This window comes from Protopterus annectens, chromosome 4.part0 (assembly GCF_019279795.1).
Source record: "Protopterus annectens isolate FY-2018-M chromosome 4.part0, PAN1.0, whole genome shotgun sequence".
NCBI lineage: Eukaryota > Metazoa > Chordata > Ceratodontiformes > Protopteridae > Protopterus > Protopterus annectens.
The window spans coordinates 857,281,415-857,293,486 of NC_056733.1; positions in this window are offsets into that span (position 1 = coordinate 857,281,415).

Genomic DNA, 12,072 nt, shown 5'->3' on the forward strand with positions numbered 1-12,072 from the left:
TGCCCTGGGTGCCAAACTGTCATTATGAGAGTCCAATCAAGACAAAATGAAGTGTAGAAGAATAAAAATATTTCAATGCATTGGCTGCATGACAGCTTACTTAATATCTAGAGGGAAACAAAAAGGTTGTGAGGCATGAAAAAATAAATTACTTTTTAAATACATTACTGGAATACCAGTCAAAATTAAGTATAAGAAAAACAAGCAGCACTCAACTCAAACCACTTCTCCTTGCACTGCAGTTCTAATTATAATTTATATTCAGCTTTATTAAAGTACCAAGTAACACGCTGAAAGTAGAAATCTCTGTGATGCCCCCAATTGTAAAATGTTTCTTATCCAAAAAAAAGACCTGCTGCCTGACAACTATCTACTTGTTTCATGGGGAAAACATGATCAAAGTAAAAAATGAAAAGCAAACAAGAAACAAGCTCAAGATACATTGCTTAAAGGATTACTGTACAGGTTATGGACCACACATGATTGGCATTCTGTTTAGTTTATGGGTAAAGCCTGCAGAGATGACTGGAAGTCTCCAAAAAGTGTAATAAGCTTCTTAAAATAAGTAATCCTGTCCTTTATTACAAATACTGTCATATGCATTTCAATACCCAAGGCTTATACATTATCTAGTTAAGTATTCTCTGCATGGTAACAACAGAAAGGCTTTCAATGTTGGCAATTCTTTAACAGTATGCTTATTAAAGCTTACTTGCATCTTACGATCTCAGACAAGCTTACCTGATGGTCATTAAAGCATTGCTACTTAAACACAGAGCAACAGGCACTTTGAGTAATAAGCATAAATCAACAGTACAGAAATATGACAAACCAGACCATTCTGCAAAATCAAGGACAGATGAAAAGCCACTGTAGTACTTGTGTCGACCTTGGATGGGGGATACTCTGCACATTTATACTGCATAACTACTCCTTGCCTTGCTTGGACACATCCAGTCACTACATGGGGGAGTGGGGTGCAGCAAGTATGTCACAATATGAAATGTCTCTGGCTGACTGTGATGGTCCTGACACATTTGTCATACCTCTCAACCTCAGAGCAAGAACTCTGGACAAAGCCATGCATAGAAGTGGGACAAAGGCCCAAAAATATTTTAAATATTGCTCTTATAAACTTAGAAAGATAATAGAATAGGTCTTGCATTAGTATGAATTTTCTGAAGGGTATGAAATCTGAAACTCAAATGTCTGCCGTTATTTTCTAACTTCAGTCTTTAATGATTTGTCACTAATTTGCCAAAAAAAAAACAATTTTATGAAAACTGGCCCAAAAATGTGATGCAAAAATATAAAATAGCCACACAATACAGCTGGGAACCTGTCAAAAAAGGGACACTTTAATATTAGTACTGCTAACTTGAGCAGCTGACAAAATAAAAGAATCTACATGCATTTCTGAAATACAAGTAATCTATAACTCTGATTATTACAGTTATTTCTTAATTGTAAACCCCCCATGTTTTCTTCCAAAATTGCTATTTTGCAGAGGGATTATTAGGGGGAAGAGCAACATTTTGCGCCAAAATCGGGGACAGTTGAGAGGTTTGGTAAATGCCTAATTCTATAAAGCAATTTATTTGCATGTACCTCTCAACCTGTTAATACAATAAATCTGGACAAGGCTAAATATATTGGGGGAACATATAAACAGTACTAAAAATTGCTCTTGTATAAACTGAGACAGTTGATAGAATAACAGGTCTTACTTTAGTATGCATTTTTCTGAAGGTTATGAAGTTTGAAACTCAGTGTGTCATTATTTAGTGACTTAATTCCTAAATGATTTGCCAGAAAACCAAAAATGTTATGAGGAACAAACCAAAAATAAGAAGCAAAAATCTATTCATTGTTTGAAAATCTGGACAGTTGGGAGGTATAGTTAAGCAGGGGCTGTCTTGAGTTTGCCACCCTTCCCCCTCACATCATGGTCCAATGAAGCCTCCCCCCTGCGGCCATTCCAATCTTCCATTACTTGGCTATTTCACTCCATTTACCATAAACACTAATGTGCATACTGCTTTACTTCTATGATGATTTGGACTTCATTTGAAAGTTTTATTTTGCATTTTACAGCACAAACACTAACCCATCTGCTAAACAAAGCAATGCAGTCTCACAATAAAAATAGACTTAGCATTAAAACTTCTCTGCCCTTGAAACTCACGTTCATTGAAACAGCATTGAAACCCACATTCAAAGAAAATACATTTTGCCAGTGGCAGACAAAGATTAATTCTGGGCTGTTTTCAAATCATAGGACCCTTGCATATGAAACATACATGTGCTCTTTGATACACCTTCCTGATTGTACTAAATTATATTCCTTGTACAATACAGTGCAGTTGTTAGAGGGCGTTTTAAATTTATTAAACAATGAAACAAAACGCATGCACCAATAATGACAAAACTGCCCAATTCAGAACATTTTTCCAATAAACAATGAAACAAAATGCATGCACCCATAATGACAAAACTGCCCACTTCAGAACATTTCCATCACAAAAGTCTACTCAGACTTCTACAGTCCACCATTATCAGTAAATATGCACAATTCTACAGTCAACCATTATCAGTAAATATGCACAATCTCTGAAGAAGTAAAAGTCATCTAAATAATACCACATTAAAGAAATCTGTAATTAATGAAGAGGTTGCTGCTAGCAAACACCTTTATATTTCATGGTTTCATCGAAAAAATAAAGTGTCTATTGCCCCTGAGGAATAAATTGCCTATATTACATAAAGTAAATGATAAGCTTGTAATATTGCAATAGAAAATGGATGGCAAACTGATAACAGGCTCATAGTTAGTGTCTTCACCAAGGAAGACATTCTCAGTATGGCAGCATCCACCCCTTGTGGGAGTAGAACCCACAGCCTTCTGCATCAAAAGCAAGTACACAGCCTGTTGTGCTATTAACAACGCAAGCTGACTTAGCATAAGCTGCACTAAATTCTCTTCCCCCTGCAGCTCTCAGCTCCTAATAAAATCTACTCAATACTCAGCTGCATCTCAACTTCGCAGCACAAGAAATCTGGAAAAAGCCAAAATTTATTGGGGGGGGGGGGGGGGCAAAGGCCCAACAACCAGGGACACATTAAACATTGCTTGTATAATCTTGGAAAGTTGCTAGAATAAAATGCTGTGTTACCACCATACATTTTACTGCCAAGGTCCCTGTGCAAAACAGTCAGAGCAATATACCACTACACCAAATCAGCTGCTTTGTGAAAGAAAAATGCTGTGTTACCACCATAGATTTTACTGCCAAGGTCCCTGTACAAAACAGTTAGAGCAACATACCACTATGCCAAATCAGCTGCTTTGTGAAAGAGGAGGAAGCCTGAAACTTAAATGGCTATCATTTAGTGTATTCAGTTCTCACCATAGCAGTCAACTTCTTAGCACAAAACACCTGGACAAACTCAGTAATGAGGTAATACAGCCCTAAAAACATATTCAGTGAATTCAGTTCTTGCCATAGCTGTCAACCTTAGCACAAAAAACCTGGATGAAGCCAATAATGGGAAATACAGTCCCAAAAATAGGGACACATTTCAAATATTCAGCTTATAAACTTAGAAAATTGCTAGAATAAAAAGGTTGTGTTACTATGTATTTTCTGAAGAATATGAAGTCTGAAATTCACATGCCTGACAATTTTACTTCTGACGGAACAAAAACAATTTTCAGCAGATACCCAGGGAGAAATACTGCAGACACATCTTTGTAAAATGGCAGGACACCAGAGCAAATCCATACAAACACAGGGAGGAGATACAGACTCCACACAGAAGGCACCCCAGCCAAGAATCAAACCAGAAAACCTATAGCTGTGAGGCAGCAATGCTACCACTGCACCATCAAACATGTAAAGAATTAAACATTCAGAAACCTGAAGTCTGAAATTCAAATGCCTGTCAATTTTATTTAACATTTGTTAACCAGGACAGTCTGACTTGGAACAAAAAAAAAATTTTCAGCAGAGGCCCAGGAAGAAATAATGCAGAATTGTCTTTGTAACATGGGAGGACACAAAAGCAAACCCACGGAGAAGATGCAGACCCCACACAGAAGGCACCCTAGCCAAGAATCAAACCTAAGAACCTGCAGCTGTGAGGCAACAATGCTACCACTGCACCCTCAACTATCAAGCATTTAAGCATTTAGAAACCATAGATATTATGAGGAATAGAACAGATCAAAATCTGCAAATTTTTTTACAAATGGTGGTGGGTAGGGAATTCAAGCCCTTAACACCTGCATACAAGGTACAGGGTTCAAGCCTGAGGTATTCCCTACCACACCACCATGAGTTTGCTCTAGCCACCAGTATATAGCAACTGGGGCATTTCACACACACACACACACCCCTCTACCTCTACCTGTTTAAATGTGTCAGATCCAAGCAGCAGTAGACTTCTAAGTCCATGAAGTAGCCCGCTTGACATCCATGAAACAGCAGTACAATTCGACATCCAAGTCCGCGATGAAAGCCCCGAATTCATGAAGCAGCAGTAACAAGTCCATCCTCCATGAAGCCTGCTTGAAATCCAAGTCTGCGATGAAATGAAATCCCCTGCTAGAGCTTAAAACTTACCTCACCTCTCTCCTGATTGGTCCTGTCTGCTGATGAAGCAGTCCGGAGCTCCTCTGTTCTGTGCAGTCGTCACTGCACAGATTCCTGGGCATCTGCGGGGCAGAAATGCCTTTCCTGTATCCGGACTGCCGAGTCAGGCAGTGTGACTTCGCACAGATTCCTGGGCATCTGCGGCCAGTCTGAGTGTGTCTGTGCATGCGCAGAGTTAGTTCTGGGACTCATAAAAATAATTTTTTTGTTTTCTGTTTTCTTTAATTTTATGTTTCACTATTTGTTTTTCTTTTTGTTTGTAGGTGGGAGGGCTGCAGTCCTATAGCACGAGCCTCCCCTGGGCAGAAGGGATTTATCTGCTCTCTCTGAGTTGGGAATCACTGCAGGGAGGTCAAAGTATATTCTTTATTGTTTAGAGGACATATGACTCAATTTTCTAGATTTATTTCTGTGCTAGAAGTCGCTCATGTTTGCATGGAGCTGCCCACGAAGCAGCAATGGTTGGTAGTACCCTAATATATCAGCAAACATCTACACAGTAAAATTTCCCTATAAAATTCCAGTTAGGTCCAGAACATGTTAAAACAGTGTGACATTGTGTGGAATTAAGCTTAGCGCAGCTACTTTGCACATGGAATAACACTACCTTATCCAAGCACTTCATAACATCTTGCCCTTAACCCCTGAGAACTACCCTATGAGACTCCTGTTAAAACCCAATCCTTACTCATAAACAACCCACCCTATTAAACAAACAAGTCAAATAAAAACACAAACTGAAAACTGTTGAAACGAAGTAAAAAACCACACTGAATCACAGAAAAACAGGTGTCTCCTGTGAGAAGAAGTGAAAGGCTTGCCAATAGGCATAATAATAATGATGGGAATAATAATGTAAATAATATTGCTGGCACTGGCTCTTCACAGGGTTTTCAGAGGGCCAGGAAAGTGAACACTGGCAGCCAACAGAACCGGCCACAACAACAACAATATTGGAAGAAGAAAGCACAGAACAGGAGGAGGAGATAGACACCTCCCCTGCTACTGTGGATGTTACTGGTCCCTTTAGTGTTCATTCTAAAACAGTTCAAGTTTTAGTTAATAGTACGAATGATTTTAAAACCTACAATTATTCTTCATTTGTACCTGCCCTATTACTTATTGAGATCTTAGCTAAAGGTTTGACCTTTGTTCCTACTACTAGGGGTGACCTAGCTAGAACCCTTATCGACCTTAGGACCTTTACTAGGAAACTGAATTTAAATGTTATTTTTGGTACCAATTCCAGTTTAACTAAAGAATTTAGAGTAGCTAGTGTCTTTAATCCTGTGTTACATTCTTCCAAATTACTCTTTGAGAGAATTTGTGAAAATGACTTCAGGACACTTTTGAATAATAAGATCTTGCAAGAATCACAGTTATTTAATTTGTCCCTTTTGGAGAGGGATGTATTGAAAGAATTGAATTTTGCTGATATACGTGTCATTAAACCTGACAAGGGGGGTGGTTTGATTTTTATGAATATACATGACTATAATATTAGAATGTGAACACTCTTGGCAAATGATGCCTATGTTAAGGTTTCTCTGAATGAGATTAATGGTGCATACCAACGAATTAGGGGTTTCATCAATGACTTATTCATTGATGGGTGCATTGATGTTGACTTATGCAACTACTTTTCTATCACCCACCCTCTCACACCTACTATGTTTGGGTTGCCTAAAATTCACAAAAACTTGGATAATCCCCCTTTTCGTCCCATAGTGGATGGCAGGCAATCCATTACATATGGGTGTGCGAAATTCATTGACACTAAACTAAAGGAGGCCCTACAAAATGAAGCTCAGCTCTGTAAGAACTCATGGGCCTTCTTGGGAGCTATAAACAACCTTCCTTTTTCTGAGAACTTTAACGTTCTCATAATTGATGTCCCTGATTTGTACACAGTTATACCTCAGGACATTGGTTGTGAATGGATAAGGGAATTTCTTTTGGAACAACATGTGGATGGTTCATGTATTGACCTAGTGGTTTATCTATTGGATTTGGTACTTAATAACAATTACTTTATGTTCGTTAAAGAATTTTATTTACAGAAAACAGGTGTTGCCATGGGTTCTCCCTGTGGGGCCACTTTTGCTAATACTGTGATGGCCTATTGGGAAAAGCATTTCCTGTTTCAGGATAATATATTTCAGGAAAGGGCTGCATGGTACACCTGTTATTTGGATGATATTTTTATCCTTTGGAAGGGGGATACATTTTTGGCTAATTCTTTTATTGAACATATTTCTGAACATACTGACTTCTTGGAATTCACCTGGGAGTTTCAAGCTGATAAAAATGTCTTTTCTAGATGTTGAATTGATTAAGGACCCCTCTATGAGTAGGTACATTTCTAAGATTTTTAGAAAGCCAACTTATTCAAACGCATTCCTCCACTATTCTAGTTGCCATCCATTTCCGCAGAAGAGAGCGGTTGTAAAGGGCCAACTTGTTCGGGCCGCAAGGATGGTTTCATTGGAATGTGATTTTATTGATGAATGTACATTGTTGAGGGAGATGTTCATTAAGCATGGATATCTTAGTAAATTAATCGATGACCTTATTGGGGAGGTTCACTTTAAAAGGTTGAATGGTATTTTTAAACCTTTGTTGGCTTATGGTGATAGGTTGGGCGCTCCCGAACTAGAGGAAATTGGTAGTAACATAAATATTGATCCTTTGACAAATGAGGGAAATGAACTTGTGACAGGCCATGGTATTGTAGCATTTGACCATAACCAGCTTTGTGCCCCCTCCAATCCAGCTCTTGCCAAATTGAGTTTTATTACCACCTTTTCAGTGGATGCCCCTTCACTAAAATCCATCATTTTTAAAAAATGTTGTTTTCTTTTGGATGATAATGTAGTTAAAAACCGTGTGGGGGATTCCCCCTTTGTAGTGTTTAGGAAGGGAAGGAATTTGAAAGGGATTCTTGAAAATGGAACTCCGAAATATTATTTGCCACACTGTGGTATGTTTAAATGTGGGGCTTGTCGTTGGTGCAAATATATTAAAGTTGGTAACTCCTTTGTCATACATGACAACAAATATATTAAAGGCAGGTTCAATTGTAACACAAGAGGGGTTGTGTATTTAAGTTCTTGCATGAATTGTCCTGCGTTTTATGTAGGCAGAACAGAAAGACCCCTTAAAAATTGAATTTATGAACATGTGTATGCAATTGAGAAAATGAACCTGAATAATGCCCTAGCTAGACATATAAAATCTTGCCCTACACACAGCTTTGTCTTCCATGTTATTGATAAAATTGTTGACAATATTAGGGGTGGGCCAATGGACTTGAAATTAGATGAAAAAGAACTGGTATGGCAACTGAAATTGAATGCCTTGGCTCCCCCAGGCTTAAATGATTTTGTTTCCATCAGAAGTATTCTTAAAATGAGGGCTTTGATCAGATGAATATGTATTTGCATATTTATTATCATTATGATATTCATATATACATGCATATTTTGTATTTTATTGTGTTTCCATCCTTATTTCATTCCATTTTGAAAGTATGACTGATTTAAATTCTTATCTTGATGTTATATATTTATTATTTCCGTTAAGGATATAGTACTTTAAATGGAGGTTTGGCCTTTTTAAATGAGTGGTGATGTCATAGAATGAATATTTATATAAGCCTTGTAATATGTTTTTGATTTGTCTGATGAAGTTTGCTAATACAAGTAAATGAAAGTGCTTGCTTTATTTTTCTGTGACTCAGTGTGGTTTTTTACTTCGTTTCAACCCACCCTATTAATAGGACCAGAGAACAACATGGATATGTAATTTTGAAATCTGTCTGTGGCCAGCTTGGTAGATTTGGACATCCTAAGGCAATGTAGCAATTATCGCATGTTCTCAGCAACCAATTAATAATTAAATAAAATAACACAGTATGTGAGAAATGCAAATATACAAATTCCTTGGAAGCAAAAATCTGGCATACAAACAAGGTTGCCAGGAATACCTATACTGCATCCTACACATACACACACACACACTCACATACACACACACACACACACACACACACACACACACACACACACACACACACACACACACACACACACACACACACACACACACACACACACAAACACACACACACACACACACACACACTGCTCACCACACACCCAGATTGTCTTATGCTGAAGACACTCAAAAGAAACCTTCTCAAATCTCAAAGACCTCCCAAGCCACGTAATGGAAGCTCTGTTCTTCAGTAATCACTAACACACACAGAAAAAACAACACCAAACTTCTCAAACAAGGCTACACTCAATGGCCCCCAAGAACATATACTTTACCCATTACTTTTGTAATTGAGGACATCATTGTGTGACACATAGTTGCCCCACTCACCAGGTTAGACAAGGAGAAGATAATGGTTAGTTGCATATTTGGAGCCAGGACCCACAGTATCATACATGCACACGAGTCACTGCACCCCAGGTACCCATATCATTCTGTCATAGTCCATGTGAGTGTAAATAACCTGAGATGTGCCTCACTGGACTATATGAAAAGAGACACAGTGGATTGCAAATGGATATGAGCATTGCATTGAGCAGCATTCTACCTTCACCAAGGATGATACCACACTATGAATGTAAAATGATTGATTTTAATAACTGGCCTAGTTTCTGGTTTAGTCCGGGGGGGATTCAATATCTGTTAGCTTAGAAGGACATGGGTCAACAGACCACATTGCTTTACCAAGGTTGGGAAGCACATTCCTCCCCAAGGTTTTTGGATATCAGCTGAAACCTTATCCACCGCCTTCGAGCCTTTTTAGGCAATGCCAAAAACACAAAACTACCAAGACAGTGAAAATCCTCCAAGGAACATTAAGTTGTTACCGCTGAGTGTTAGGAGCCTAAAAAAATCCACACCCTTAAAAACCCTCCTCACTGTGGAGAATATAGACATCTCTGCTGCGACAGATACTTGATTTAAAGTCATAGAAAGTACTCCTGCAGTGCAAGGTTACATAGCCTTCCACACATTTAGACCAACAACAGAACAGACCTGCTCAAAAGTGGAGCTGTCTTGATCTACATTGGCAACAAGCATATCTCTAAGTTGGTTAAATTGGATGATGCCATGGAGCTCATATAAGCTCCAGGACACCATCTATACCCCTAGAGGTTCATGACTCTTACCTAAACTTACTAGAGGCACTCACCATCCAACCAAACACCCTGTTAATGGGTGACTTTGACTATCCCTCTGTAGATTGGGAAACTTACACTGTTTCAATCTCACAGTCAGAATGCTTCCTGGACTTTATTAACACAAACACTGTGGAACAGATATTGCATGCTCCAGCCAGAGTATCAATCATACCAAACCTGGTATTCACCAACATGGCAGAGCATTGCAACCCGTGTGTCACATCCTCACTAGTGAGGTCAGATCATAAAGCGGTCTTCTTTGAAGTAAACCTCAAACCAGAAAACCCATCTAAACAAGTAACGGGAACCATTCTAAGGCAAACTGCATCTTAGTAAGTGACAGTTTGTCAAAATGAATGGCTCCCTTTAACCCTAATACCACAGATTCCTTTGGAGAATTATTCAAAAAGTCACTATACAAATGTGAATGGATGAATAGAGGTTGCCGTAGCTACCAGAAGTGAACCCACAACAAACACCAAAAAACGCCACTGGTGGAATGCTTACTGAAACAGGGTATATAATAAAAGAAGAAAACCTCATGGCCAGAATCGTGAAGAACTCCCTTAAAGACAAGCACTCTGTTATACAACTAAGTAAGAAACTAAGAGGTCTAAGTCCAGCAAGGCCAACTATAAGCTCAGGATAACCTCGCATGACAAGGACAATCACAAGGCCTTCTTCAGTCATGTCTGGAACCTTAAACATAACACACATAGTATGATGAACTGGTGGTGATTGGTAACACCATCACCAATCAGGATGACATAGTAAATCTACTGTCTAATAAATTAAACTTGTACTTCACCCCAACTCCTTCCCGGCTCCACAAGGTAAAATCCCCTTCAGCATACTACTCTCAACTATTAGCAGGGACCAGGTGCCTAGAGCACTTGCTAAAGCCAAGAACACCACATGCATGGGTACCAACAACATCCCCGGTTGCCTCCTAAACAATCTAAAACATGAATTATTAGGACCACTTGAGGCACTCTTCAACTACAGCTTTGAAACAGGCTACATTACAAATGAATGGATGACTGCAGCAGTCATTCACCTTTCAGAGAAGTGGACCATCAGCTTACCCAGGGAACTACAGGCCCATCAGTCTAGCAAGCCTAACATGCAAAGCCATGGAACAAATTATGATAAACAAGGATATTGGCAACCTACAGACACAGGATCCATTCCAATTTGGCTTTGGTATGGAAAGGTCATGCCTACTTAACCTGGTAGACTTCTTTGAGTGAGTGACCAAGGCAATGGATGAGGATAAAATCGTGCTTACTACATATCTTGAACTCATTAACTCCAGAGCAGCTCTTTTGAGTGTGCACCTTTAACGCCTAGTGGGCGTGGCTTAAGCCTTTAAAAACTAAGTTATCACATTACAGTTCTAGAAAACTCTCATTGAAAGAGGTCAAATATCAATAGAGTTGTGTTTGCCATCACATATGGTTCAAGACAAAATATCCTGGTACCTTGTAAGTAACATGGTTTTGGAATTATTAATGCAAATATGAACAATCCATATTTGATGCCTAGAGGAGCAGTAGGAGTTAACTACAGAAGACGCCTGGAGGAGCACTCGGCTGTAATGAGTCAGTACAATACCACACTCAGGCTTTGTTCACAAGCTCTCTGACCTAGGCATAAATCCCTACATGAATCGCTGGATTGCTGGTTAGCTGACAGACAGCACCCAAGAAACCAGGATCAGTGAGACCACCTCCATCAAGAGACGGGTCACTAGCAGAGTACCCTGGTTTGGCACCTATGTCTCTAATGGACACAGGTGACCTGTGAGTGGTTCATCTCCCAGGTCCTTGCTTGTAAATGTTTAATCTCCCAAAACCCTGCTTACACTAACAAGGGTACCGAACTTGTCAGAAGTTTGGGATGCATGGCTAGGTTTCAAAAAAGGCCCTTGTGGCTGTTAGCCTAGTAAACACCTATGAACATATGAACTCCAGATCTCCATGCTGGGCCCAGTCCTGTTTAGCCTCTAGTTCTCTCTGGCTCACAAAGTTCACAGATGAATGTAAAATGGGAGCCATTACAGACTCCCCCAAGACACCAACATCTTGCAAGAGTGTTTAACATAAATAAATGACTGGTGCCAAAACCATGGTCTAAAACTCAATGCCAAAAAACGCATTATAATGCCCTTTGGGAAACTGTGAACCTAAGTTAATTACTCCATCAATAAAATACCCCTAAAA